Source organism: Apteryx rowi, unplaced genomic scaffold (genome assembly GCF_003343035.1).
Source record: "Apteryx rowi isolate R43461 unplaced genomic scaffold, aptRow1 scaffold_531, whole genome shotgun sequence".
Classification (NCBI taxonomy): domain Eukaryota; kingdom Metazoa; phylum Chordata; class Aves; order Apterygiformes; family Apterygidae; genus Apteryx; species Apteryx rowi.
The window spans coordinates 607,166-629,198 of NW_020450796.1; the positions used below are offsets into that span (position 1 = coordinate 607,166).

Genomic DNA, 22,033 nt, shown 5'->3' on the forward strand with positions numbered 1-22,033 from the left:
ATCACTCGCCACATGGCACGCACCTGCCTGACTGCTGGTGGAGATGTGAGCGGTGCTGTGCTCCCCGCTGTCCCAAAGCCATGCCACAGCTTTCTCCTCTCCGAATACCCAGCTGAGGCCTGGGCATTCGTAGCCCAGCTCCAGTGGCCCTGACACAGGTGGCTGGGATGAGCCAGGTCCACTACACTGAGGCAGCTACAATTCAAAGGCTGCCACCACAGACAAACTCCTGCCAAGTGGAGTTGGGGCACAGTAGGCACAACACAGAAGTCCTGCTGCCCATCTGTCCCCTCTCCTTGGCACTTTTTTCGCAGCCTGGGATCACACAACCAAACTGCGCTGCAGGTCCCAAAGCCTTAGAATTAGCTCAGTGCCAGCCCCTCCAGTTTCCAGGAGGGCACTGTCCCAATTAAGCTCATTACCAGGAGCTGTAATCCCCAGCAGCCTGGCTGACCTGCAGGGCCTGGGCAGATTACCCTCTGCAATGTTGTTTAATCAGCCCCCTGCCGAGCGAGCAAGGCCTATGGGGCTTGCTGCCCCAGCTGGGTGTTATGGTGCCTAATCTGCAGGGAAAGCACCTGCCAGTGCTGCAGTGGGATCTGCACATGTGGGGCAGGTCACCCTGAAAAGCACAGCTCCTCAGGGGAGAGTACAGCCCTCCCAGCCCATCCTTCTCCAGCCCCTATTGCTGTCTGAGGGCACAAGAAGGCTCTAAGAAGGGCCATTCAGGCAGGAGCCAGCACTGAGGAGGAGGATGCTGAGGGCATTGCTGGGAAGAATGCTGTGGGCATCACAGGGGAAAAGGATGCTGAGGGCATTGCTAGGGAAGATGCTGAGAGCATTCCTCAGGGAGAAGGATGCTGAGGGCGTTGCAGGTGAAAAGGATGCTGAGGACATTGCAGGGGCAGAAGGATGCTGAGGGTATCACAGGGGAAAGAAATGCTGAGGGCACTGGTGGAGGATAAGGATGCTGAGGGAATCCCAAGGGCAGAAGGATGCTGAGGGCATCACCGCGGGAGCAATGCATCTCCCCTGCCTGACTCCCTGGAAAGTCAGAATGAGCCCCAGGCTCTCCCCCAAGATCTCTTGTACACTCCAGCAGCTAGGTGGGCCAAGCTGGGACATGCTCCCAGCCTGCCTGAGGCTACTGCATCAAGACAAGGAGCGGTGTGATAAGCTGTGATTCCCAGAGGACTGTGTCCTCCTGTCCCAGCCCAGAGACCAGCAGCCTCCCCCTGCTAGGCTCTCTCCCAAATGCACCCTGATTTGCACCATGTTGTGGGGCCGCAACTGCTGTAAGAACAAATGCAGACAGGCCTTGGCCAGCACCATGGGACCACTCAGCCCTGGCATTTGCTGCCAGCCAGCCCAGTGACTGGCCTGGAGGACTGGTTGCTCACTGCCAGCTCTTGCCCAAGGCTGCCAGCACCAGCTGCTGCCCTCTGCAGCCCCCACCGTTAGCACCCCCTAGCCCCTCCAGTGTCAGCTCCTTGGGCCATGGTACCCTGCAGCCCAGCACCATGCCAGGAGCCCAAACTCCTTCAACACTCCCAAGAATGCCGAGTGGGCCCTACCTTCCTGCCAAGCGTTGAGGGATGCTCTAGCCTGGCATACATTGGCAGCAACCCAGGCACTGGGAAGCAGCAGATGGGAGGCTGGGCATGCACAGTGCAGGGTCTCTCACTCCTGGTAGGAGGCTGGGCAGGCACAGCATGGGGTCTCCTGTTCCAGGCACACTCCGCTCTTGGCGGAGGGAAAGCCCCGGCGTAGTGCATTCCAGACATTACCGAGATAAGAGGTACCTGGTACCGCTGTGGCTGGCCATGGCGGTGAGCGGAGCCCAGGGCGCACTCCCAGAGGGGCAGCCAGCAGCGGCGTCTCACCCAAGGCTCCAAGGAGCCCCTCGCCAGGCTCACAGGGAGACCAGCGCCAGACAGAGCACTGACACACGTCTCTGCCACCAGCTGAGCCTGGGGCACACCCCTCCCTCTCCTTGTGGTCGGCCAAGAAAGAGTCCCAGAGGTGAGCAGCTGGAGCCTCGTGTCCCTGTGCCCCGAAGGTCCTGTCCCTGCCAACCCCACAAACCCCCCACCCTCCCACCCCCAATTAAAAGTTTAGCACTAATGAAGCTACCTTCTAATGAAACCTTGCTGGTCGCAGCACCTTCCTGAGCCTCGGTCGCAGACTGCCTGCAGCCCTCCAGGGACACGGCAGGGGGAATGCAGCCCTGGAGCCTGCTCGTCTGATGGTCTGTCCCTCTGCCCTGCTCCAGCCAACACTGCCCACGACGCAGCCAAGAGAGACCAGATGTTACCAGCTGAGCAGACGGCTTTGCAGGGAGCGCTGGAGTCCACCCCGTGGGCTCTCCAGCCTGGATGCCAGGCTCTTCTCTCCCGCGCTTAGTGTTCTCAAGATGATTCGGATACCAAGAATGCTGCTACCAGCTTCCTCTCCGCGCACAGCATGGGAGGGGGGGCAGTCCAACCGGCTGGGTTGGTCCCAGCTGGTTTCTGTTTCTGACACTCAGACACCAGCCTCAGGTCGCTCTTTCGGGTTTATCAACACTGCAGGAGCTGGAGACGCCCCGAGAGCCCAAACAGGCTCCCTCCATACCCCCAGCCCTGCAGCTGTGGGAGCTGTGCTCTGACCAGCATGTCCAGAAATGTCACAGGTGCATCTGAGGCCAGAAATGCCCAAGGGTGCCCAGCAAGGACCCTCCAGCACCCTGTGTCCTGACCCCCAAGGAGCAGGGCCAGAGCAGCAACAAGGGATGCTGCAGGCAGCCACACAAGGGGCTTCTCCAGAAGGGGCTGGCAGAGCTGAGCCACAGTCCCCATGCTGATGGCACATGGTGACTTGCCTGCAGCCACCTCGCTGGGCACAGGTATGTCCCCCCAAGAGGGCACAATGGTGCTGGCACCTTGCCTGGGGCCAGCCTGTCCTGCTCATGGCTCAGTCATGCCTGAGGTGTCGTGTCAGGCCAGGCCAGGTGGCTGTGGTGAGCAGAGATCCTCTTGCCCTGTGCCAACAGTGCTGCCCCTGTACCTTTGGGTGAGCTTGCCTTTGCTACCAGGGTGAACCAGAGGGAAAACCTTTTGAGGAAGAGTCCTCAAGCTCAAGCATTTGGCACTCTTCCCCCTACCCGAGCTGCTGCATCCTTGTTTGTACAGCTGCATCTCTGCTGGCTTAACCCACATGCACGTCCCAGCCCCCCGCCAGCCCCTTCCGGCCCCAGGACAACGCTTGGCGGTGCTGTGCATGGGCTGGAGCAGTTCTCCCTCCTCCTTCCCCCCCAACTCAGCCGGCACAGAGGATGGGAGCATCCAGGGATTAGCACTGAGCTGCCTGGTCACAGAGGGCCTGGGAGCTGCCTCTTCTCTGACCTCCTCCACGCTCTGCCTCTCCTCCAGGAAGCGAGGCCCTTCCCTGCCTGCCCCCAGCTGAGCCACGACACAAGGCAAGTAGGGGGATCATTTTTAGTCAGATGAGTCAAAAACTCTGAACCTCATCACAACTCCCTATGACACACCAGGGAAAGAAACTCCCAGCAATAAGGCCGCAGCCACCCTCTGAGACGGCAGATGCTGGTCTGGCTGCTCTGTGATAGGGGCTGGCGACGCGGACACCCTCAGGGCTGCCCAAAGTCACGGTCCTAGGGAACTGGCCAATCCATACTGCCAGAGAGCCCCTGCCAGGCTGCCTCGGCCCCTCAGCCCCACATTGGCCTGGGCAGCGCTGGCAGTGCTGGGAGGCATGGCGGAGGTGTCCGCCCTCGCACCCGCAGGACGCTGGCTGGCTCCTTGCACTGAGTGGGAGGGCAGCAGGAAAGGGAAGGAGCTCCGAATGGGAAGAATTGGAGGAAGTGCTTATTTACCCCTTGGAGTATCCCTGAGGAAGGGCAGGGCAGGACAAGGCACAGGGAGACAGTCAGAGCACGCTCTGCAAAGGGGCTTGCAAGCTCACACCCAGCTGCCCAGTCCAGGGCTCCTGCTGGCTCCCACCCCGCTGCCCAGCCTCAGGCACCCACTGGCTACCACCCCATCACCCAGCCCGGGGCACCTGCTGGATCCCACCCTGATGCCTGGCCCGGGGTACCCAGGGGCTCCCAGCCTGCTGCCAGCAGGGGATGCAAGCCCCAAACTGGTACCCAGGGAGGAGGCCACCACGGAGGGCTGGGGTAGTTCCTCTATGCCCAGTTGAGTTGACTATCACCTATTTTCTAGGACAGCTCATAAGAACTGGCCCAGGACCATTGCAGTCACAGTGAAGGGGGCTGCATTCAGCAGGCTGGATCCCTCAGAGAAAGACTGGTAACCCACTGACAAGGGCACAGACCAAACACCCAGCCAGGACCCCCAACCCCTTGGGGGACTACGGGCTGTAGTTCACCTCCCCACCCTGCCAGAGGGGAAGAAAGCCCATCCAGGGGCATCAGACCCCTGCTCCTGCAGAGATTGGGAACCTCCTCAGAGGTGCCCAGCAGACCGCTTGGGGCTCTGCTTCCCAAGTGTCTCTGGAAAAATCCAGGTGGGATTAGCCTAACTCTGAGAAGGTCCCAAATGCCACCCCCCCCAACCTGCTTATCTCCAGGGTGCTGTCAGGTACCAGCAGCTCCCCTGCAAATTCTGCCAGGGGAACTTGGTCCCCATGTGCAGGAGAGCAGCTCTAGGACACCCCAGCTCTGCTCTCCCCACTTCCACTGGGGCTGTGGTGCCAGGGATGCTTGACGCAGCATTTGGGCTCTGTTTATTCTCATTATCAGTATGGAGCAGTTTGTAGCAGAAGAGTCTTGGGGTGTGAGGGGGAGAAAACTAATCTGTCAACGAAAGACGTATCGCTATGGTATCCAAGGGTGCATTGCTCTGGAGCCCCAGGGTGCCATGTGCCCCTGTCCTGGCTCGAAATGCAGAGCCTGTGCCCCAATGTTTGTGATGGCAAGGTTGAGCAGGTGGCAGGCCCTAGAGTGCCCTGGAGGTCTGCTACCCTGACCAGAGAGGGTAGGCTGTCCCAGTGCCCACCAGGAGCTAATGTGCCTGTGCCAGAGTGTGGCACAGGGCTCTTGCTGGAAATACACCCCACACTCAATCCTAGCCAGCATCCACTTCCACCTTCAGGTACAAATTCCTGCACCTCTCCAGTGTCATGTACCTGTGCAACCCCCTGTCTCCTGGTACCATGTCTCTGCACAATATAGTGACAACCTCCCCTTACAGGCCACAGACACCCATCCCTGGTGTCCCCAACAGGGAGAGCTCTCCTCCCCAGGGCACAACAAGTGAAGTCACTCACCCAAAGAAGATCCCCAGTGAAAATTTGGGTGCCCAGCCTCCCGCTCCTAGCACAAGACAGCCTTCATTGTCCTGTAAACCTCAAACAGCTGGGGTTCCCCAAATGATCAGTGTCTGCCCTAGCCAAGCAGTGGGGACACACATGTTCCCAAGCACCACATCCACCACACATCAGCATGAATTTGGAGAAGGGAGAGCTGGATCTGCCAGGGCTCTGGGAACTGGAACAGAGTTGGTGTCCCCACAGACTCCCATTTCCTCCCTGGGATGTGGAGCAGCTCACACCAGCGCTCTGCACTCCCCTGAGCCCATCCTCAATGTCTCCTGGCCAGGAAGACACACAGAAAACAAGCCCCAAGTCACGTCCCTCTCACCTCGCCCAGGCTCTACAGCCACAGCGCCAAGCCTCTGGGCTCCAAGCCACATCTCAGTGTACAGGAGGACTGTAGGTGACCCCCCAGTCCCCACCAGGTGACTTTGCAGCTGGGAGAAACTGCAGCAAAGCGGGAAGAGCAGCACAGGGACGTGAGCAGAGGGGCCCCATGCTGCTGGCACTCAGTACCTTTGTGTTTGCCGTTCATAGTAGGCTGCGTGTCCCCCTCTGGCTGGGGCTGGCGTCCGGGACACAGTGGGCAGCTGCCGCCTGCTCTCTCTCATGCCGTCTCCTGTGCGGCAGGCCAGGCCGGGGCAGGGAGGGCTCCCAGGGCAGCAGTCTCCTCCCACACTTCCCCTGCCTGAAGGCTGACATCACTGCCCAGCGTCGCATCCTCAGGCCTGAGTCAAAGCCTGGGGAAGGGAGGACGGCTGTCCCTCCTGGAGGGAAGGGGCCCCGCCAGCACTGACTACACCAGGAACAGGGCAGGCCCCTGCCACTCCTGGCAGCCCTCCTCCAATTGCCCCTTCACATATACTATGGCATGTTTTCCACCCTGGCACAGCTCCCTCCTGCCAGGCTCTTGGCATGGCTCAGAGCATTCCATCTTCTGCCCTTCCCTCCAGGCACCTCCACCCCACTGCCTCACCAGGGAAACTGAGGCAGGCCAGGGATCCTATCCACATGTAGTGCAGGAGCACAAATGTCCAAACCATGAAAAAAAAACCATGCCACAGAACCAAGCATGCCAGCTGATGTCGGCACCACTTCTGCTTCACCCAGGCTCCAAGCCGCAGCATGGCATGGCAAATCCTACATCCCACTGGCACCACAGGTGCCAGCCCTGCTGCTGCTGCTGGGCTTGAGCACGACCCATGATGTGATCTGCAGACTGCAACAGGCCCCACAGCCTTCCCCCACCAGCTCTGACCAGGGCTGCATCACACCAGCGCAAACAGCCAGTTTGCCACCAGCCCACCATGCCAGCCTTGTGCCAACCAGACTCCCATGAGACTGCTCTCCCCAGAGAGGCCCTTGCCTCTAGCACTCAGGGCAGGCCAGGAGCAAGAGAGAGCAAACATCGCCCTCTGAACAAGCTGCCAGCCTGAAGTCAGAGCCAGTCCCTACTGGGGGGAAAGATGCTCCAGTCACGCTCCCTCACTCCTGGTTCCGTGGACTCAGCTCCACAGACTTTTTTGCAGGACTCTGAAAAGATGGGTGTGATTCTCACGTGGGAACCAAAAGGGATGGTTGTTGAATCTTTAACAAAGAGGGTTTTCTTTTCCGCCTGTTCAGTAGGCGTAGGAGTTTGGCCTTAACAAAATCAGCAAGGCATGACTGACGAGCCAGTCAGACCATGACCAGTTTTCCACAGAGGATGCCCCATTCCCCATGGGTGTCCAGCTCCCAAGGGGCAGGCCAGGCCTAAGGACAGGGAAAACTCCCTTGCGCAGCTTTTCAGGTGCTGCTGAACTGAAGGGGAGGATAAACCTGGGTTCCTGTCCCTGGCTGGGACACATGCAGACAGCGACAGAGCAACTTTGCATGGAGTGTCCACAGGACCTCCAGCAGTGGAGCTGTCAATCCTGGAAGCCCCCAGCCAGCAGCATTTGGGGCAGGAGAGAACTATGGGGCAGGCACTAGCCCTCATCCAGGAGGGCTGAGGCCTGGGCCTGTCATGACAGAGGCGGGGAGTAAGCAGGAGAGGGGCTCCCAGGCAGAGCAAGGCAGACACCTCCCCGCCCTGGGCACAACCCCATCCCCGCACACCAACCCTGCAGCAGGTCCACTGCAGACAGACTGTTGTGCCCTACATGCTAATCCCAGCGGCCAGTGTCACCTCCCAGCCCTATGCCTGGCAGAAAGCACAGGGAGTCCCAAAGCAACAGAGGGACTCTGCAGCCTGTCTGTGACAGAGATGTGGCTCCCACACTGCAGGTCCCTGTGCAGGCCCAGGCCCCGGGGTACCCAGGTCCGGCTAGCCCCACACACCCAGCCTTCTTTAGGCCTTAGCCCTGGCTCCGAAGGAAAAGGCTGGAGCAGTCTAGCCCCATCCAGCCTGGGAACGGCTGCCGTCATCACAGCAGGAAGAGACACCTCCCTCCCAGGCTCCTTTCCTGTTTGCTGCTGCTTTTAAGTGAGGTAGGGCAAGGTTCAGGAGGAAAAGCATTGGGGCAGAGTCTTTACGGGGTGCCTCCAGAGATGGGGTTCTCCGGGGCACAGTTAACCTCCTTTCTAGATGGTGAGCCAATTGCAGGGCTGCCTCCCCAGCCTGGAGTTGGCCCAGTCCCTGCTAGTCTGTGCACAGAAGGGCACCAGCACAATGCAGAATGCCAGAAGCTTGCGGGGCACCCAGGGCCACCCTTGCACAGTGGCATGGCTCCCCAGTCATACACACGTACATGCACAGCCATGGACCCTGCTGCAGCTGGGCTTGGTGAGCCCAGGGCTGCGCTGCTGCCACCAAAGAGTGCCAAGCCCAATGACATCCTCCTGGCCCAGAGCAGCAGCTGGCAGCCTGGGAAACCTTGCAGCACTTGCCATGGAGGATGCCTGGCCAAGGGCTCCACCTCTGGGAGCCCCCAGTCCTGGGAACGGGGAAACCACAGTTCTGATGTGGCTCGCAGCCTGCCTGCCTGCAGCATCTACTCCAGTGGCAAGCCAGTGTTGGAGGCATAGGGGAGAGCCAGCAGCCCAGCGTGGCACAGAAAGCACTGCACAAGACTCCATCTCCTCCCGGCTGTCAAGGCCACGCATGAGCAGCAGGCCTCCCCACCTTGCCTGGAGGGGATGCATCCCAGGAGCTCTCCTGCCTGATGGGCAGAGTCACGTCCTCTCAGCTGCCATGGGCAAGTGCGACTGGTCAGCTCTTCACACCCTGCAGCCTCTCCCAAAAGCTACAAGATCGCTCACCCAGCTCTTTGAACTGGGGCTCCCCCTCCTCAGCTGCAGCACTCCCAATCCTGCCAGTCTGCTAACGGACCTCTTTCTGCCCCCAGCTCCTGTTGTTGAGGACAGACCCAGCACGGGGAGCAGAGCTCACCCAAGCCCTGCATCACTGGCCACAGCAGCCCTCCCTGCACTGCCCCAGCTTTGCTTCACTCTGGGTGCAAGGCGGGGACATGCAATGGTGCTTGCACCCCCTTCTCTTAGTGCTGTGTGACCCAGCCTTTTGCAAACACTTTGGCTGTGGCTCGTCATACCAGGCACAAGCTATGGAGCAGGACACAGTGGTACTGGGAGGCAAAATGGCACCCTTCATGCTGGCATTTTCTGGCTGCAGAGCTGGCATCAGAGAAGCCCATACCACTCCAGCATCAGCCCTGGTCCTGGGAATGGAGAAGCCATGGCTCCGCTGGGGCTGCGGATGCAAGTGAAACCACCAGCCTTCTGGAAAGCCCCACCACACCAAAGCTGCTGTCAGCGATGTGGAGTCAGTGCCCAGCCTGTGTCCAGGCAGCATGCTTGCAGCTACGTCCCATGCCAGCTTGTTTGTTCTCATTAAAATTTAACAAGAATTCTACACTAAAGCTGCCGGGCGCACAGGGAGAGGCGCTCCCCAGCGCCATGCAGAGTGAAAAGAGGTCCAGGCCTTACAGATGAGAGGCTGGCAGTGGCAGCCATGCTGCAGTGTTTGCAGAGACCCTGCTTCTCCTTGCCCTGCCTAGAACCCTGAAAAGGCTCTTATTAGGACTGCGCGGGTAGCCCATACCCCGGGCACCAAAGGCAAGGTCTCTGCACAGCACAGTACCATCCTGAGTATCACCTACTGTTGAAGGTGGGGATGTGCATTCAAAAGGCCTCAGAGGACCCCTGGGCATACAGCCTCGGAGCTCTGTTCTGAGTAACTCAGGGTGCTTTGCCTGGCACAGGCCACAGTGGGCAGCAGAACTTGCCAGCCGCAGGGACGCTTTGCCAGGAGAGCGGGGGTGAAGGGCATGAGCTGAGCCAGCAACACTGCCGGGAAAGCCTGCAGAGTAATTGAGTTAAAAGAATATGTGCCCACACAGCCTGCCCTGCCCACCCGGGTGTGGAGAGCAGGTGCTGGGAAGGGGGCAGCCATGCATGCAGGGAGGGTGCAGGCCACCCCCTCTGAGCTCAGAAAGCTTCCCTAGATGCCCACCACCCTGGGTAAGAGCCAACCAGCCAGGACAACTGCCTCCACCCCTCCAACATGGCAGGGATTTGGGCCTAATGCCTGAAACACACACTTTCTACAAGGTCTCTCTGTCATGTGCTCCTCTCCCCAGGCCTGGAGAGCTACCCCAAGTCTTCCCCATCCTAACAAAGTGGATGCCCTGGCATCTCTCTGACAGCAAGGGCATTCCTGGCACTGCCTACCCACAGACTTGGGCAGATGGTCCTGCCATGTTCCCAGCCCTGCTGCAGGGTGAAGATTCCCTCCCAGCTGTAGAAGACAGGTCCATCACTCCCAAAACCCTGGCCAGGTGGCAATGCCCAGAAACACGGGAGCAGAGCCCTTCCAAATTCTGCCCTTCTCAGGGCAAGCTGTGCAGAGCAAAGCAAATGGATAGACCTGGGACTCCCCAGAAATGGCTTTTCAGTCCTCCAGGAATTGGAGGAGAGCAGAGAACCCAGGAAATGTTCCTGCAGCTGGGCTGAGGAGGTATCTAGACACTGGCTGGTCCCTAAACACAGTGGGGAAAGCTGCTGGGCTCTGTCACATTCTCCCTGCCCTGCTCTGCCACATGCTCTGAAGCAGAGGTCATAGCAAAAGTCATAAGCAAGTTTATTCTTCTTATCTCTGCTAAGATCTTTTTCCTTAAAATGTCAAGTCCTCAATAGTTAAACCTGTATTTGGGAGGGCAGAGGGGTAGCTTTGGCCAGGATCCCTCTGAAGACCCCAGACTGGCTTTTTCCAAACGTGGCTCTTCCATGCCAAATCACTTCTCACCCCAGATGCAAAGATAAGTTACAGCGGAAAAACCCCAACAGCTGAACACTCAAACAAACCCCTCTGCGGGCAGCCATGCTCAGACACATGTTGCTGGTGGAGGTACAGCCATGGCCAGTCAATCACAGCAGGCAGAAGGAATATCAAGATGTCACAGAATACATTCCCACTTTCCTGTCCCCTGTGGGAAACAGGAGTAGCTGCCCAGAGACCACATGCTCTGACAGCACTGAATTCCAGAGAGGTTTCCTTGTCGCCCTGATACCTCCCTGCTGGCCCTGGGACCCTCGTGGCATGCCAAGGAGGAGCCAAGCTCTGAGGCTGTGCCCACCCTGCATTATTCAGCCATTGGAGAAGCCACCTGCCCCAGGAGCGCGGTCCCGAGGGGCACAAGCGCTAATTAGACAAAGGCCAAGGTGATCAAATAGCTATTTTAGCCTGCTCCCTGCTAAGCACTCCTCATACGCAGACACCCACCTGCCTGCCTGCTCTCGCATGGCTGAAAACGTCACCACAGCTGGAAACTCAGCACTAAAGGGCACACCATAGCCTCAACCGCCCTACAACAGGCACCCTGCAGCCTGGCATATGCACAGTAAGGCTGGGACAGAAGTCACTGATGTCCGAAAGAGGATGAGTGTCAGTGCCTAGGCACTGGCCTGTTGAGGGGCAAAAGAGCTTATGGCCATGGGGGTGACCCAGGAGTGAGCAGGAGGTGACATTTCTGGCCACAAAAACCATTGCCATGGCTCAAAAGGGAGCCACGATGAATGAGGGAGCGACAGCTGTGGGCAGGCAAGAGTCTCTGTATAGGCTAGGAAAGGCCAGTCCTGGCCTGGGAGAGCCTGGTCCCAGCCCCTGGGGTTGCAGACTGCCTTCCTCACCACAGTGCAAGTCAGCCAACACCTCTAACAATGCAGAAACAGCAACCAGAGAGTCCAATGCCAAGATATCACAGCAGCCCGACGCCACAGATCGTATGCAGAGTCACACATCATGTATCCACAGTTCTGTGCCCCAAGGGCTGGAGAAGAATTAGTCCTCGTGCCAAGCGAGGCTCTATCCATGGCGAGGCTGTCACCCACACCAAAGGGAGCTTCCCTTCAGTGGGGGTGGACACCCCCTGTCTGCTGGGCTCTCCTCTTGCCCCACTCCGGGCTCAGTCATTGGCATGTGGGTGCTGCCTGGCACTGCGGGGCAGCTGCCAAGTCCAATGTCGGTCCTTTCCTGATGTGGTCTGCCAGCATCCCCGAGCTGCTCAGGGAGGAATGGTGCCAGCAGGACCTGGGAGACGCTGCTCCTCTGCCCACAGCACAAGGCTTTGGGGTGTTACGGAACTGGAGGAAGGTGGGTGAGGAACTGGCACAGCCATCATGGCCCAGGGGGCCGAGCAGACCAGCTGGGTGCTGAGGCTGCAGCAGGCTCAAGCCTTCCCCTGTCACTTCCTTGCATCTTCCTGATACAACCACAGGGCAGAAATAGAACAGATATAAATGGCAGCCCTATAAATAGCCCCAAAGCACAAGCCAGGGAGGCAGGAGCAGTGGAAGCAGCCCTGCGCCGCCTTGCTCCAGCCTGGTGATGGCCTTGACTCACACAAAGCCTGGCCTGGCTCCGCAGCCTGGGTCCTCCTGGGGAGTGCAGGGACTTTGCGCAGCTGCCCTGCCTCTAAAGCACCAGCTCCCTGCTTGCGACTGTTCTCTGAGGTCCCTGGCCTCATTCTCTAAGTCAGAGCAACCCCAGAGCACATCTGGAGCTCTAATATGCCCACCATGGCCTCTGCTGACAGTATAGACTGGAGCCCCCCCACAGGGGCATCTCTGGGGACATCAGAGAGAGCTTCTCTCACCCATGCACTCCTGGACACAAAGCTTTCCTACAACCCCTCTGGGGCCTCACCAGCAGCTGAGGGCCCACCTAACCCTCCAGAGAGCAATCCCCTACAGATACCAGGAAGAAAAGGGCCCCTAAACCCCTGCCAGGAGCACTGCAAGGACAAATGATCCAGGAGCCACATGTCACCACCTGCAAGTCCCCAGACCCCTGCCCAGCTCCTTGCAGGGTAACAGCAGGTGTTGGACAACTGCCTGCCTGAATGGGGATGCACCCTGGGGCTCCTCTCCCTGGGCATCCCAGGAGGCCTTGCCACGGCAACTGAAGCCACAAATTCCTGGGCAGAGCAAGAACACTGGTCAGGGTTTGGAAAGAGGTAACTGCATTCCCAGGGCTGCCTCCAGCCTCTCCAGACCTGCCACAGGTCAGCACTCAGCTGCTGGCTGTATCTGGACACAGTGGATGGATACCCTCCTGGTTCAAGAAGGGGGTAGCGTCAACACACCCCACCAGCTGCCCGGCAGGCCTGGATGCCCCTGGGAGAGAGGCTACCCATCAGAGTAACACAGAATGTGTGGAAGAGGCAGGCCCACTCTCTAGTACCCATCCATCCTGATAGGCATGGCTAGCAAGGAGGGGACCTGAGCTTGCCCCCCCAGGATGGCATGCCCTGCACTGGCACAACCTGCGCAGTCTAGCACTGCCCCGAGGGCTGATTCTCACAACCCTCGCTGCTCTGTCAGCCCCATTGAGTCATGTCCTCTAAGTGGGCTCTCCCTCTACACAGCTCCTCCGAACGCAAGGGACACAGCACCCCCAGGCAAACCATCAAGGTCCTCACTGGGCTGAGACCGGTCAACACAGCCAGCAACAACCCCTGTGCTGGACAATTTTGTGCAGTGCTGGTGTCATAACCTGTGTTATGCCCCAGCCCTTCCCAGGGGACATGCCAGGGGACCAATGTAGCAAGGCTGTCTCTCAGCCACTAGCTAGGGAATAGGTCCTCGGCTAGCATGGGATTTATAGGAATGTCAGGATTTCTAGCTTCAGTAATCTCTGGCAGGGACTCTGGCAAGGGTAAAATTCACTAGGCCTGTTTGCCGGTATTGGGGGTGTCATGAACTGATCTCCTAGGCTAGGATAGGGCACAGCCAGGCCCCAAAGTGCAGCAGGGAAAGAGTTAATGGTGTTTTCAAATGATTCCTTGGCAGGCTCTGGAGGGCTGGGAGATAGGAGGATCGGGCCAGCAACAAAGCAAGATCTGTCCCATTAATTCCTCCAAGCATTTTTTCCTCCATTGCTAAAGCCCTGTAGCCAAGGAGGAGGCAGCACCCAGCTGACGTGGCTGTGCACCCAGGACCCTCAGGAGCCTTCCTCCCACCCCAGGTGCCCTGCTCTGAAGCAGTGGGCAACAGTAGTGGCAGTGGAGGGAGATGGGTGCAGCCCCTGCCCTGGGACAGGCATGGGGCTGATTGCTCCAGCCTCAGCAACACCTCTCAGAGTTTGAGGGCAGCTGGGGTGGGAGCTGCTGACTCCTGCAAACACTCAGGGAGAGCCCTATAGGGACACACTCAGCTTCCTATTTGCCTCCTGTCATCCTGGAGTGGGGCTGGGAGATCTCAGCACCTCTGCCTAACACGGGTGGGATTTCCCTGCCCCAACAGGGACAGGGCTGGGCACTGCTAAGCTCAAATTGCCAGGCTCTCTGCAGAATAAAACAAGCAACACCATCACCCAAAACACAGGGGCTGACATGCAAAGTGGCCAGAGCGGGTGCCTCCAGCCAGCGACCAAGGGAGCCTGTGCCCAGCTCAGCCCATGCACCCCAGACACCAGCTCCAGGAAGGGCTGGAGCTGATGGGATGGTGGCGGGGGGCCGACCCCTATCCCGCAGTCAGACGGATCTTGTCTGGGCGTCTCCATCTGCAACCTCGGCTGACCGCAATGTCCAGGAGCACCCGTCCGAACTGCAGAACAATAGGACGGACGGAGGAGCGGGGCCCCTCGGCCCTGTCCCTGTCCCCACCCATCGGGCAGCACAGGCAGCACAACTGGCCTGAGGACAGGCTCACAGCACACCCCTGCTCCCCGGCATGGCTGGGTTTTGCCACAACCGAGCTGCCCCACCACGGCTTTGGGTGCCCTTCCCAGGAATGGCAAAGAGTCTACCCTGTCACTGGGCCGAAGATGAGGCAGCTGCAGGCTTGCAGGGGACACTGTCCGAGGCGCGGGACATGGCCCTGCGAGCTACACACCCTCCTGGGCTCTCCCGAGAGGGAATGCAGCGCAGCCCTGCTGAGCCGGCAGCCCCTGTCCCCTCTCCTCCCCACGACCAGTGGCTTCCCGGGGCAGGCAGGGCTGTCTGGGGTGTACAGGGGCTGGGGGCACTCACATGTCCTGGGAGACGCGGGGGACGGCGTGCACGGCGAAAGCAGGCCTGGCTTGGTGCATCCCCTTTGTTCCACTCCCATGGACGGGGAGCAAACAGGGAATTCTTACAGGCACTTGGCAGCGCCCACCCTGGCCCTCTCCATGGAAACGGCAAGAGCCATGTGATTTCAGCAGGAAACCACGGGCAGAGCAAGCACGAATCGCCGGGAGCGCCTCCCCCGCCAGCCCTCTCCAGGAGGAGACTGCCGCAGCCGCGGCTATTGCTGCTGGGGCTACGGCCCCATAGGGCCAGGGTCCGGGTGTCCCAGCCTGCTCTGCAGGCTGCCACTGTGTTGAGCACCTGGGGGTCGGGACATGCAGCCCTGGGGGTCTGAATGGGCAATCACCACTCCTTTGCTCCTGTCAGCCCCACCAGCCTCTTCCCCAGGACGCACAGTGCAGCCCAGCTCAGGGACAGCTGAGAAAAGGATGCCTGGGTCCCTTTTCCAGCCCCGCCTGCTGTATGCGGATATGTGGATGCAGTTTGCGCTTCCCTTGCCCTGGGTCCAATGGGACCAGCCCCTCAAGATCAGGGACCTAGGGCTGCTTGTCCTCCTGACTGCGCACACCTCCTGCAGGGGCACAGCATACCCAGGCCCAGTCTCTCATTCCCAGAAAATGAAACGGCTAGCCGGGCTGTCGCCCCGGGCTTCTCCTCAGGCTATCACAAACTCTTGGGCTTTGGCTCTACCCAGAAGACTCCAGGCATGTTACATAGCAAGCTCACTCATGAGGAAAGCATCTCTGGCAAGGGAAGCAACATGACCAAGGTTGTGGGGTCAGTCAGTGGCACAGACAGAACCAAAACTCAGGCATTCTTGCTCCCAGCCCGATGCTCTAACCGTGGGCCATGCTACCTTCCCTCCCACTTCCAGACCCTGACTGTGGAAGGCAGGAGCTACACACAGACCATGCTCTCTCCACTCCTGAACAGTGACTCCATCCTGGCTCCATAGGAAGAACACAGGAGCAAAGCATAGGAGCAGACCTGCCTTCCTGATCTCCACCAGCTTCCAGCCTCACCAGAGAAGGAGCCTCCCAACATCCCCAGCTACAGGGACAGACAGCCCTGGTGTGAATCCAGACTGCCATCTCAATGGATGCCATGGCCTACATTCTGTGCACTCTGTTTTGACTTCCTCATGGAGCATCATGGCTTCCCATAGCTCTGCTCTGGAACGGACCCTGCCCTGACAGCCCAGGCCCTAAACATTGGCACCTCGGACCAACCCCAGAGCTCAGGGTCCAGGGTGCAGAGAAAGCCACACATCTCCAGCACCAAGTCTGCCTGCTGATAGGATGCACCCTGCTCCTCCCCTTTCTCCCAAGCCCGTTTTCCTTCTGCCTGTCCTAGATCCTATTGAATTGACCCAGTTTTAAATGGGACTGATGCCTTTCTGGCCCCAGTGAGACGTCCTCAATGCAAGGACAAGACAACACAGTGCTCCAGCAAGCCCTGCAATGGAAGAGCACTAATTAGACCACTGCCACATCCTGGAGGTCAGCAGAGTAGGGCAATACCGGTGACAAGGAAATCACTGCACTGCTGCTGCTCTCCTGGTGCTGCACCAAGGAACGGAGTGCTGCTGCAGAGGAGAGACACTGAGGCGGAGGGACTCTGTCAAGGATGCTCTGAGAGAACCCAGGTGTCTTATCTCCTAGGCCTTCTCTCCAGGCTGACCTGGTTAAGTGGAAAGAGCAGCAGTGCAAAGATGTGACAGAGGACAGCAGGCCCCTTGGCTACCAGAGAAGAGCCAAGCCACGAGGCCAGCACGGACAGAAACAGAGAGAGGGCTGAATGGAAGCGTGTGGATACACTGACTCACCTGCAGACCCCAGCACCATGTGCCCTATCTCACCAAGATGGCCCACCACGTGTGGTGTAGTCAGCACCACTATGCCAGCTGCTGTCATTGAAGTGGTGCCAGAGGCAGGGCCCAGCTGTGACAGCATCTCATGTGGATACAGTTGAGGCCGGATCTCATCCAGAACTCCAGATGGTGTTGCCACCCCACCCTGCCCCGAAAGCTCTTCAAGGGCAGCTGGGACTTGCCACGTGGGCAGGGGAGCAGAGTTACCCAGGGGAAGGCAGGATGCTGTACTCTGCTAACACCCTGAACACCACAGCTGGCATGCCCCACAAAGCAGGCATTTGGGAGCACCCATGTCTGGTCTGCATGGGTGCATCCAAGCCTCCTCTTCTCCCTAGCTTGCGATTTAGCACCAGCTCAGTGGGCTGACTAATACATACCACAGCATGTGTGGGTTTCCTCTGCCAATCAAGACCGCTGAGCTGGCCATGCCAGCACTCAGCCTTACCAACTTCCCTCCAGCAAGATGGGTCTTTAGGCACTGAACATTTGGGGTGCCTTGAGGCAGCATATCCAACTCAGCCTGTTGTCCCATCCCACAATGCCCTGGTCTCTACTTCTCTACGTACCACCATTACAAGGTGAAATACCAGTCCTGGCCCCCCAGAGTGGGGAGCAGCCATATGGCCCATCATGGCTCTGAGCCCCGCAGCTCAGGGAAGGGGCTCACACCAAGGCTGTGGCAAACAAGGCTGCCTTTAGCACTCCTCTCTCAGCTGCCACAAGCCTGCCCGGCCAGACTGGGTATATTGAGCTAAACATTCCCTCTGCCAAGGCCCTGGCTGGCGCACAGCATGGGCTATTCTAGGTCACCCAGAGTTTGCTCAACTCAGACAAGTTTTGCAAACAAAGCAAGGGCAGGCTAGCCACCTGAGTCCTCACAGCAACCCCCCCCCCCAGCCTGACTGGTCTCCAAAGCACCATTCCTGTTTTTAAGGAGGCATGACACTTGCACCCGCCTGCGTTCAGGGGTTAACCTTCACAGCCACATCCAGCACATGCAGTGCATATGGTCTAGACACTCGCCACAGGAGGAGGTTTCCCAGCAGACCCTGCTGCTGAGCTGGGAAGCTGGGTGCTCGTGCAGGCAGGAGTCCCTGACTGCAGGGCAGAGAGATGTGCCAGTCACCCTGCCCCAGTGCCAGCCCCAGGTCACCCATCTCCTCCCCAGCATGGGGTGTTGGGACATAGCAATACCTTGCAGGAGTCCAGTGACCGAGGCTGCTCTAAGCAAAGTCCCCCCATCCCTGGCAGCCTCAGCAACTGGCTGTCAGTCTTGGCCACCAGCATTTGACTGCTTCTGTGCAGAGAGAAGAAAGGCCTGGGTTACCTGGGGACCTGCTGCACATCACAGACATCACCGTTCCCTCCACACAGCCTCCTCTTCACATCAGGTCTTTGCCCAAATCTCCACTCTTCTCACTCAAGACTGGGCCTAGAGCCATTTCAGTTCTTCCTCTCCCCTCTCTCCAGAGGGCACGAGTCCAGGCCTTGGCTCCGGACCTGCCTCCCTCCGCGTACATCCTGGAGCAACCGCATGCTCAGCATTCCTGCTCAGCATCGGAGCAGCACAGCAAGTGCAGGCCGTGGTCTGGCCCGCTGTGCTCCCAGCCTCAGGCCTCCCGAGCCTTGCACCAGGACAGCACACTGCCACGCATGCTGAGCACTCTCTCCATTCAGCCCTGGCCATCCCCAAAAGCAGCCAGAGCACCTCATCTCAGCAGGGCCTGCTGGCGTCTCTGACACAGCCTTCCAGCCCTCCAGATCATGGCCGAACCTGCAGCTCGGCAGGCCTGGCACTGGGCTCCTTGACCCCTCTCGGTGTGTGTTGGAGGAACACAGCCTGGGAAAGAGTTAACAGAGCTGAGACAGCACTGGTGCAGCGTGAGCAACAAGACCCGCAGCTCCAGCTGACTCACTGAGGCCCCGGCTGCTCTCAGAACTGGCCTGCAGCAGCAAAAGACCGTGCCAGCAGGTCCTCCAAGCCATGCTGGAAACCCTTCCACAGAGTGCTCAGGGCCAGCTCACATCAGCAGCAGTCTGGGGCACAGCCTCAACAGCTCGTTCCTCCTTTGCCATCCATAGCCCTCTCTGTAGGCCACTCAGAGATGCCTGCCCCTGTGGCATGCCTGCTAAGCCAGAAGAATGGAGTCAAGGACACCTCTGGTCCCAGCCCTGTCTGCTCTCCATCACAGGTTGCTGGCTCTCCTCTTGTTCTTTAAGCCAGTACAATTCCCTGGCAAAGACCAGAGATGACAGCTCTGCCTCCCTGCAGGTAGATGTCCTCCCTGCCTCCAAAGGGGAAGCAACTCCCCCCCCCCCCCCCCCCCCCCACTGCAGCTGCCAACTCTGCTTGCAGGCAGGCAGACAACTGCCCAGGAGCAATCACAAGGCCCAGGCTTCCACTGTTTCCTCACAGACACAAGACCCTTTTCTACCCCTGTCACCACACTCTGCAAGCTCACAGGCCCAGGTGGCCCAGCCAGGCCACCACCATGCTTGCCCCTGTTTTGCAGCCACCTTGTACAGCTGCCTGCCAGTCCCGGAAAAAAACACCAACGCCAGCAAAACCAGAGCAGCCACAAACTCCCGTGGTGTTGCTGGCACAGGGTGCCAGTCAGCTCACCCAGACTTTCGGGCTGGCAAGCAAGCATACAAGCCAGGGCTTTGCAGCAAAACCAGAAAGCCCAGAGCTGGCAGATTGCAAATGCATCAGATTCAGCCCCCAGAGCGGGCCAAGGGGGTCAATGAGCTGCAGAGGGACACTGTGGGCTAGCCTGGACTCTCCAGCTGTAGGCTGCCAGCCAATAGCACCCTACTTTCCCCTCTCCTACATTCCTCCTCCACCCTGGGAAGGCAGCCTTTTGAACTCCAGCCCCAGCACAGCCTGGGAGGATAAGCATGGAGCTGACCAGACAGCAGGACAATGTTGTCTCCTGCAACCAGGCACCCGTCCCCACCCCGTCACAGTAGGAAACATGTCACACACACCCTGGAGTAATCACTCCAAAAGTATTCGTGATTCACAAGATTCCTGCAGCCCCTAAGGGATCGTCTGACACTGAGCAGGGAAGCTGAGGTCATGAACAAGCCCAGCAAGGAGTCCAGAACACGGCTCAGCCACACACAACCAGAGCCAGTGATGGGGAAGCTGGCATAGATGGACAGTAGGGCAGGCTCGCTCTCCTAGACTTGCAGTGCATAGGCTGCATTGCAAGCCAGGGGACTCAGCATCACACTAGGTAAGACAGCTCACTGCATCAGCTGCTACAGGAACACCTTGCCCCAAAGCTGGCCAAGGACAGATGCACCAGTGCCATCGGAAATGAAAGAGGAACAGCCAATTCAGAGCACAGAGCACTTTGGCAGGACAGAATTTTTCACCCTGAAGAAGAAAGCCACACAGCACTGGACTGGCCACTGGGCAAATGCCTACAAACACAGCCCTACAGCCCTCCCAGAGCAGCACAGAGGGCCCCGCACATACCCTAATCCACTCCACTGTCAGCTCCTGGGGGCAGCCAAGATGGGTTCCCCAGCCTCCTTGCAAGCAGACCTGCTCCTGCTCCACCCAAACCACAGAGCTTCTCTGTGCAGTGGCAGCCAGCGGGCACCCAAATTGGTCTCCCAGAGCCCACAAAGATATGAGAAAGTGCTCTCTGCAGCAATCTCCAGCCTTCAGCAAACAACCCCTCCTCTCCAAATAAAATAATAAAGAAAATGCTGGGACATGGATTAAGGAAATGAAAATGGATGAGAGGGGTAAGCAAGCTGCAGAGCAATAGGAAGTGGCTATAACAATCTCCTGCCCCTGCTGGACCACAGCTCTCCCAGCCTGGATCCCACGACAAGGCACATAAAACCCCAGGGGGAAATCACGTGCTCAGGAGCATGCCACAGAACAGAGAGGTTCCTGAGTGATTCCAAGTGCATGGGGGGAGCTGGTGCCCAGCGACCCTCAGGTGCACTGGCACACAGACCTGGCCACTTCCAAGCTCACCCCAACTCTGTGGAAACCAAGATGCAGGGAGGCCCCTCTTGACACCACAAGATGACCCAGAGCAAGCTGCCCCATTCTCCCTGAACCTGGTACCAGGAGACACATCTGGCAACTCAGGAGCTCTGTCTTCATACTCCACTCTTTTGTGTGAAGGAGGCAGACGTGCTGGCTGCTACAGCAGAGACTAGCATCCCACGGACAAAGGGGAGCTGAGCATTCCACACCCCATGCTCCAGCATGCTGCAGCTGCTTAGTGGCTTCAGTTACATGCTGCCCTGCCTTCTCCTCCTTGGAGGCTAGTCACCAGCACAGCGTGGACAAGGGGCTGCCAGCTCAAAGCAGAGCAGCACCCTGCTGCAGCACTCGTGCCTGCACCAACCTGGTGGGCCCTGCCACCACCCCAGCTCCACAGGGTCTTTCCCGTGCCCTAGCAAGCAGTCTTCGACACAGCCCGTCAGAGCTCCCACCAGCAAACACAGGTTCCTGACCACAGCAGTGGGACAGAGAAGTGTGTGGAGAGGAGGGCACAGCATTGCCAGCGCCTGGAGCTGGTAGAGGGAGCTTGCCTCATCCCCCAGGGCCCAGCACTTCACTGGGACATGGTGGGGACAGGGGAGGGAGAGCAATGGGGGCTGATCTTAAAACACAGCCAGGCCTCAAGGCATGCCACCCAGAGCTGTGGCTTGGTGCCCTCACCGGGGTGGTGGGTGAGAGGGCTGGAGGAGAGCAAACCCAGTCAGCTTCACTGTGCTCACTGGCTACTGCCAGGACTGTCCAGAAACATGCAGCCCGAAGCACCGAATTCCCCAGGTAATTCTCAGGCTATTTATACACCAAAGAGGAAGGAGGGTGACAGGCTGGCCAGCTGGCTCCATATCTGCTCCAGCCCCGTGTCTGGACCAAACCCCTTTGGGAGGAAGTGAGCACAGCCCAGGGCCAGGTCCCTGCCGCCAGCCTTTGCTCCCCTTCGCTGCGGCCTGTACGGCAGAGGGCCCGGCCTCCCGGGGCACGGCGCGTTAGGGTGTGGGCCCAACTCCATCCACGGCACCAAGCCGAGCGAGGGCCCAGTGATGCCCCGCGCGCTGCCAGGCCCTGGCCTGCGAGAGCCCGCTGTGCCCGGCGCCCGCCAGCAAAGCCTGCAGAGCCCCGCCGTGGGGGCTGCCGTGACCCACCACCCCGCGGGCCCGCAGCCGGCGAGCGTCAGCGAGGGGCCCAGAGGAGTCCCCTCGGCCCCGGGCGCCGCGGGGCGAACAAGGGCCGAACCAGGCACGGCGGGGCCCAGGCCGCGGCCGGGGGAAACGCCGGGGCACCCCCGCCCCCGGT

General features: G+C 59.2%; 1 protein-coding gene across 3 annotated transcripts in view; it reads right to left on the reverse strand.

The window, feature by feature from the left end:
- RIPOR1 (RHO family interacting cell polarization regulator 1) overlaps positions 1-22,033 on the reverse strand; it is a 46,343-nt gene that overhangs the window by 16,077 nt on the left and 8,233 nt on the right. Inside the window, exon 1 of one of the 3 annotated variants that reach the window (XM_026080961.1) lies at positions 14,802-14,868. The exons of the other annotated variants lie outside the window; for them this stretch is intronic. The gene's annotated coding sequence lies outside the window, so the exon portion shown is untranslated. Of the gene's footprint in view, positions 1-14,801; positions 14,869-22,033 lie in introns of those variants that run through there. 3 annotated transcript variants of the gene reach the window in all.